We start from the raw sequence: 8,096 nt of genomic DNA, 5'->3' as shown, positions 1-8,096 counted from the left end.
AATGCTCTTTCCTTTTCCTGTCTCTCTGTTGTTCTGCTTCTCCATCTTTCTTTCATTTTTTGTCTTAGGAGGGTATTAGGTGGTTAAAAGCAATAGGCTTTAGAAATCAGCAGGTCTGGGTTTGAATTGTGGCTTTTCCACTTGCTGGGTGAGTCACTTTGGGTACATTTCTTAACCTCTTGGATTCTGAGTTTCCTCATTAGCCAAATGGGTATATTACTTTTTTAAAATGGAGTTGCAAGTTTGAATCAGGTAATATGCATAATATACATAAGAACTCAGCACATGGTAGGTGCATAATAACCTGCCATTGCTAGGCATTTGTTCGGTGTTTATCTGGTAGTTACTGGGCGCCAGGCCCTGGGCTAGGCACCAGGATCATAATGCTGATTCCTAAAATGCCCCTTTTAAGTGTCAGGCAGGGATCAGTGTTCCCAAAGCCCAGTGGCAGCACATGAAGAAAATGAAACCCCTAGGCAGGATCTAGAAAATGGCCCCAGATCTAGAAATGGATCTAGCTGCTGTCTGAATGACGCTATCAAGGACGTAGGCTCTCACTTTTTAACCATATTTCCCCTTTGCAGTTTCCTTGTTCCATTTTGTTCAAATTAAAAATCACATTGTGTCTACTACCATGTGGCAGGCCCTGAGCTAGGTCCTGCAAAGGACCCCAAGGTGAGTAAGCTGTGGTCTCAGTCAGTCTGATAGTGCCCACAGGATGGCAACTGGGATGGTCATGGCACTAGAATTGCCCCGTGAGGAATATCTGCAGGGACCAGTCTCTTTAGCTTGATGGTGAAGGACTCAGTGAGCCTTCTAATTTCTGAAGGCTATCATAGGAAAGGGGGGTGGGTCACATGTTATTTTGGAGTCCCTCAGAGGCAGAACCAGGGCCCATGGCAGAAATCACCATAAGACGTATTTTGTCTCATTAAAAGGAATGGATCTTTCTAATATCTTTGGGTGTCTAGCAATTGGAAACGGCTCTCTGGTAATCAGAGCAAGCTCCATCTCTAGGAATGCTCAGCATAAATACACACCAGGTTGTTGTAAAGGGAATGCCTGATTCGGGGGGGAGCTTTGATAGGGTGACCTCTAAGCTTCCTAGTAGCTCTTCTCGATGCAAGGATTCTGTTTCCATTGTCTAACTCACACTACCTTCCCTTGGATGCCTGCCAGCTTCCTCCCTCTGGGGCTCACCCTGCAGTTTACCTCACTCCTTCCTGAACCTAGCTCCGGAACTTTGCCATGGCAACTTAACAACCCGGGTCCAACGTGTCAGGCCACTGGGGCATATGTGAAATAGATTTCAGTCTGTGTTTTGGCTGGAAATTTTAGTTTTGTTATCATATCAGCCCCTTTTAGAAATCTTCCCCCTTTAGGTATTTGGGTTTTCTTTCCTAGATTTATATTTTACACACATTTCATATAGAAAGATACACCAGCATCTGTTACTACATTTTTAAGCTTGATATTTTGGAAAAATCAACATCATAGTCACTCTGGAGTCAAGATGTTGAGTTCAAATCTTATCTCTATTACTTGCTATCAGTGTTGTCCTGGCCAAGCTTTTTAATCTCTGTAAGAGATTAATATCTTAATATCTGTAAAACAAGGTAATAATGACATATAGCTCATAGGAATGTTGTAAGTCTAAATATATAATAACATGCAAAGAACTTGGAACAACGCTGGTACATTGTTTTCAATAAATGTTAATGGTAAATAAATAATCATTCAATAATAATGTCATCCATATACTTCATTTATTATTTATGTATTATTTTTAGAACTATTTGCTGTGCATTCCGTAAGTCAGAATAATATCAGCTTTGAAAGGGTTCTAGAAGTTATCAAATTCAACCCACCTTTTTACTGCTAAGGAAATTGAGCCTCAGAGGAGTGCAGCTATTTGCTCATCTAAGGCAGAGGCAGGAGGAGGGTGCAGGGGCCTTCGCTCTTGTCGGACGTTCTTTCACATATCCCTATCCCCTAATGAGAATTAATTAAAGGTTACCATATTTTCCTCATAGGTTGCTTTAAGAAAATAACACGTCACAAGCATGTAGCTAACTAAATAGATACTGAAACGCTTCCAAGGAAATTTATAGTTTGAAGAACTGGAAACAGGAAAATGATATTTATATACTACTCTCGGTCTCCCTGTTTGGGAGGACCTTGGATCCCAGCTCCCAGGGATCCAGCAGCCCGGCATCCTCCCTCCAACCGCCCATGCCTCTTGAGGAGCAAGTGTTATCCTCGAGATAACCTTGCATAAATGCCTCTTTGCAACAGCCCTTCTAGTTTCTTCTTGGAATACCAGTTCCAGGGCTGGTGCTTTCAGCCTGTGTGGTTTAAATTATTTATGGATGTGCTGCCAAACTTTTGAATGTGTGTAAAATTTATTTTTGCTTCAGCTGCACATCACACTGTTGCAAGGGTGCCTGCTGAGCTAAGTAGATGGAGGGATGTGCCGCAGAGCCAGGTCAACTGGCTGTAAAGAGGTGTTGTGTAAAGCTGAGGCACTCCAAGGAAGACTTGCGAAGACTTTACTGGGGTAGGTGGCAACTTGGTTTTGGAGTTCATGAGAAAGCATGATTAGGGCAAAGCAAAGTTCAAGTCAGTCTTCAACTCAGGACTGAGGGGCACTGAGTGAACCACACAGTTCTGATGGTCCCGTGGAGAGACCTTAAACATCGGACCTGCCCCTGCCCGTTGCCTGCTTTACTGATTTCAAGTGTGCTGCCCCAAATTCCAGAATTTGAAAGTGTACTATGAATAAAACATCTGAAAACCATTGTCCTAAGTCTAATATGGAACAAAGTGTCCCCTGGTGACATAATTTTGTGCAATACTGGGTTGAACAAAATTCAACCTGATTCCTTACTACAGGATTTCTCAGTGACTTTGAGGTGCTAATGTATGTGATGACTCCCGCAGAGCAGGGGTAGAATGCAGCATTTATTCATCTTTTTTGGTCACAGAACCATGTTTTTCTTTCAAAAACATATGTGGGGACTAGTATTTTGAGGAAACACTTTGGCAGATACTGTTTCAAAGGATTTCTCCTTTCTTTTGTTTGAGAGTGTTCTGAAGGCTGTCATATGAAGGCTTAATTCAAAGTCTGAGCCTTGGTAATGGCTCAGTGGGTAAAGAATCCTCCTGCAATGCAGGAGGCACAGGGTACCGGGGTTAGATCCCTGGGTGAAGAAGTTTTGGTCCCTGGAGAAGGGAATGGCTAAGCACTCCAATATTCTTACCTGGGAAATCCCACGAACAGAAGAGCCTGGTGGACTATAGTCCATGGCGTAGCAGAGTCTGACACGATTGAGCACACAGACGGAGTCCCTGACACACAACTCAGCAACCCACCTGGACGCCTAACTTTACTTAAGGTACTTTTTAAACACATCTGAGAAGGTTTGAAGGACTGCTTACTCTCCTTGGAGGGAGATGGGGTCACTTCTTAATGCAAAAACGAAAGATGGTAACTTGTATACCCTACCTTAGGGTTAGAGCATCTTTGGAGGATCTGGCCTCCTTAGTCAGATATTCCTGTAAATTACTTTTGCTTACAAGGCTGCTTCCATGATGTGGCTCCCAGGCTGCCCCTGCTCAGGACACACTGTGTTGGAACTGCTTTCTCTCCATCTTGCTATACCCTGTAGAAAGCCTTCATGTTTTGGCCTGAATGCTACAGGCTGGAGCTAATCCTTTGGCCAGCATGTCATTAGCCTGCTCAAGTTAATAGCTTGGAATGTCTTTCCAATTTTTTGGACTCATTTTTTTCTCACCAATAAAGACAACAAGCACACACAAAGGGAAGCTGAATCTACCTCAGGGTAGATGCCACGCTTTGGCAATGCCACAGTGAATACAATAGGGTTTTTTGAATAGATGCATGATAATAAATTAAAAATACAGCATGCTACCTTCAAGAAGTGCTGTAGAGACCAAGAGGAGGAAGTGATCACTTCTGTCTGGATGATCTTTAAGGTTCCTCCAAGCTCTTAAAGTATTCTTAGATACCATACCTCTGCTGCAGTTGGCCCAGAGCCTTCTGATCCTCAACACAGCAGAGAAGGTGGAGGAACTCTGTCACTGAGTGCTAGATGACTGTTAGCTGATCTCCTCTGGACTAAACCTCACCTGGCACAGACCCCGACTCAGCCCAGGCTGGCAGGATCATCCTGTCCCACTCCCCCAAGCAGGGGTGTGTGCCCGTCCTGAACCCAGTCTACCTTAGACATTTGGGCTGGAGAGGAGCAGAAACTGTGTGCATCTCATTCAGTCTCTGGAACAGCCTCCTAGTTTGAGAGGGGAGGATGGATTCTCACATGGAACAGCCCAAAGAAAACATCTAAAATTCTTCACCCAAGACCCCAAACCCTCTTGGTTCGGTTGCAGGGCACCCCTTTTTACTTCCTTCTGAGACCTGGAGACTCACATTCTTCCCTGTTCCCATTTTTTTTTTTCTCCTACTATTTTTCCTCTTTCTTCTGTCCTTCCATATTTCCAAGTACCATGAGCCAAGGGTGATTTCAGCAATAGTGAAATTGTCAATGCTAATGAGTTGCTGGTTATAGTTTCAAGTAGAAAAATGAGGACACACGTCTGCTAATCCCCAGGTGACCCAGGGTGTGAGGAAAGACTTTGGCTCTGAGCACCTTCAGGTACTTCTAGTGTACTCTAGAGAGCTTGTCCCAGTCTCCTTTCCTTAACAACAACAAAAAAAGTTTTATTCCACTGGGGACAAAATACCTGGAAGCAGCATTGTTAGTAGTTGTAGTCACAGGCCACCCACCCTCTGCCCTTCCTCATTATATCCCCAGGGGCACTACAGCAAACAAAGAGTTGTGTCTGGAGAAAGCCAAGGGTGGGCTGGCACAAGGAAGCCTGGAAACCTGGAATGGGGAGTCCAGGAATGGGAAGGCCTTAGCTGGGAGTAATAAGGAGGTGCTTCATCCCATCCCCTCTGAGTAGTCAGAAATCATGTCCACTAATCTCAAGAGCTGACTCATTGGCAAAGACTCTGATGCTGGGAAGGATAGAAGGCAGGAGGAGAAGGGGATGACAGAGCATGAGATGGTTTTTTGGCATCACCAACTCAATGGACATGAGTTTGAACAAACTCTGGAAGATGGTTAAAGACAGGGAAGCCTGGCTTGCTGCAGCCCATGGAGTCAAAAAGAGTTTGACACAGCTGAGCTACTGAACAGCAATCTATCTCATCAAGCCTCTAACCTGAGGTCACCATCTCACCACTTCACCTACCTAATCAGGAAACCACCTCCCACCCGCCCTACTGATAAGCCTGAGACTACCCTCCATTTTCTTGGAACTCAGGATTGTCAACCACCATCTCGCTCCCTCCTTTCCTCCCTCCATCCTTCCTTCCTTTCTTCCCCACTAAATGTATTCCTGTCACCTGTTTTGTCTTATTCTTCCCTGGTCCCACCCTGGACCTTCCTTCAAGACTTCTGCAGCACCCCTACTTTCTGCTGTTCTCTGGCTCCTTGTCCTCTGTTTGACATGTGGGCAAAGAAGAGCTACCACTGCTGATTCCACTTTTCACTGCACTCCTTTGTCAATCTGCACCACTACTCTGCCACTGAACCTGCTTTTTGATGGGTAACAAATGACCTCTGAATAAATCCTTTAAAAAAAAAATCTATTCAACTCTTTCAAAGTATTAAAATTTAAATTAAAATATTTATTATAAAAATACCCCCAATAATACTCATTTTATAAAGAATTAAAATATTGAAGAAGTATGTAGAGTAGAAAATGAAACATCACCTTGGGAATTCCCTTGTGGTCCAGGGGACCTGTTAGCACTATGTGGCTAAGCCAACACTCCCTGACCCCCAACTCTAAGCCATTCCCCAGAAGCAACCATTATAAAATAGTTTGGTAAACCTTCCACTATGCTGTTACTTACAAATATGGGATTATTTTAGTACCCTTCTACAATTGGTATTTTTATTTAATGCTATGCTGCAGATGTCTTTCCATGTAAGTATATCAGTTCAGTTTAGTTGCTCAGTTGTGTCCGACTCTTTGTGACCCCATGAACTGCAGCACACCAGGCCTCCCTGTCCAAAACCAACTCCCGGAGTTCACCCAAACCCATGTCCATCGAGTCGGTGATGCCATCCAGCCATCTGATCCTCTGTCGTCCCTTCTCCTCCTGCTCCCAATCCCTCCCAGCATCAGAGTCTTTTCCAATGAGTCAACTCTTCGCATGAGGTGGCCAAAGTACTGGAGTTTCAGCTTTAGCATCATTCCTTCCAAAGAACACCCAGGACTGATCTCCTTTAGAATGGACTGGTTGGATTTCCTTGCAGTCCAAGGGACTCTCAAGAGTCTTCTCCAACACCACATCTCAAAAGCATCAATTCTTCGGCACTCAGCTTTCTTCACAGTCCAACTCTCATCCATACATGACTACTGGAAAAACCACAGCCTTGACTAGACGGACCTTGTTGGCAAAGTAATGTCTTTGCTTTTGAATATGCTATCTAGGTTGGTCATAACTTTCCTTCCAAGGAGTAAGCGTCTTTTAATTTCATGGCTGGACTCACCATCTGCAGTGATTTTGGAGCCCCCCAAAATAAAGTCTGACACTGTTTCTACTGTTTCCCCATCTATTTCCCATGAAGTGGTGGGACCAGATGCCATGATCTTCATTTTCTGAATGTTGAGATTTAAGCCAACTTTTTCAGTCTCCTCTTTCACTTTCATCAAGAGGCTTTTGAGTTCCTCTTCACTTTCTGCCATAAGGGTGGTGTCATCTGCATATCTGAGGTTATTGATATTTCTCCCGGCAGTCTTGATTCCAGCTTGTGCTTCTTCCAGCCCAGCGTTTCTCATGATGTACTCTGCATGTAAGTTAAAGAAGCGGGGTGACAATATACAGCCTTGACATACTCCTTTTCCTATTTGGAACCAGTCTGTTGTTCCATGTCCAGTTCTAACTGTTGCTTCCTGACCTGCATACAAATTTCTCAAGAGGCAGTATATACAGACATATATAATTTTTCAAATGTCCAAACAGTGTTCCATTTCATAACTATATCACACTTCATTTATCCAATCTTCTTGTGATAAATACTGAGGTTTAGAAATACCATTTATTTATTTGTTCATTCATTCATCTATTCACCAGTCTTCTTTGATGGCTGTTTCAATTTATTTATTTGTTTACTTATATATTTGTGTATATTTGTGTGTTCACTCATTCATAATCCCATTACAAAAAATTCCTTGTACCTGTGTCTTTGCACACTTGTGCCCAGAGTACTGGACATTGCTAATTGCTTTCCTTTTTGTCCTAGTAAACCACTCTTTCCCCATAGCACACAATGCATATTTACCCCTTTTTGCTTCTTTCCAAAGTCTCTTCTCCTGAAATGACCACTTTCAACTAAGTCTTCTTACCCCAGGCTTGTGTAGAATCATACCTGACTCCCTAGACTAGTCCTCCCTAATGGCTTCCATTTATATAGCATTTACTATGTGTTAGGTCATGTGCTGCAGCAGACGTTGTATCATTTCATCGTGTAACAGTGGGATGAGGCATGAATTTTACTACTGTCAGCATTTAAAGGTGATTAAAAACTGAAGCTTAGAAAGTTACGGAACTTGTCCAGGTCATTCAACTCATTACATGGAGGAGCCAGGATTCAATCTCAGGCTTCTCCTGCTGTGTATCATGAATTCACATAAAGCACTACATTCACTACATCTTCGGCTCTGCTATTCATAGGACCTCACACATGCACTGACTACAGCACTTGCCAGACTGAATGGTGGCAACTTACTCACAGGTTTGCTTCTCTTCGCTAGACTGGGAACTCCCCGAAGGCAGGCCCTGTGTCTCTTCTTTCAGCATTTCCCATATTGAGTACAGAACCTGGTTTTATCTAAGGTGCTGATATGGATTTGAATGAATGAACCTAGGTTTGCTGAATGAGGAATTCCAACAGTTCCTGAACCAGGTCAAGAGTCACACTTCAGCACTCAATAGCACATGCTGAACTTGAAGTTTATTTTCTGCTAATTAATGAAAATAAAATACCCTACTCCCAGGGCCC

Source organism: Bos grunniens, chromosome 7 (assembly GCF_055505025.1).
Source record: "Bos grunniens cultivar Pamir isolate PY7600 chromosome 7, Bosgru_T2T1.0, whole genome shotgun sequence".
NCBI lineage: Eukaryota > Metazoa > Chordata > Mammalia > Artiodactyla > Bovidae > Bos > Bos grunniens.
This window is presented reverse-complemented; position numbering follows the sequence as displayed.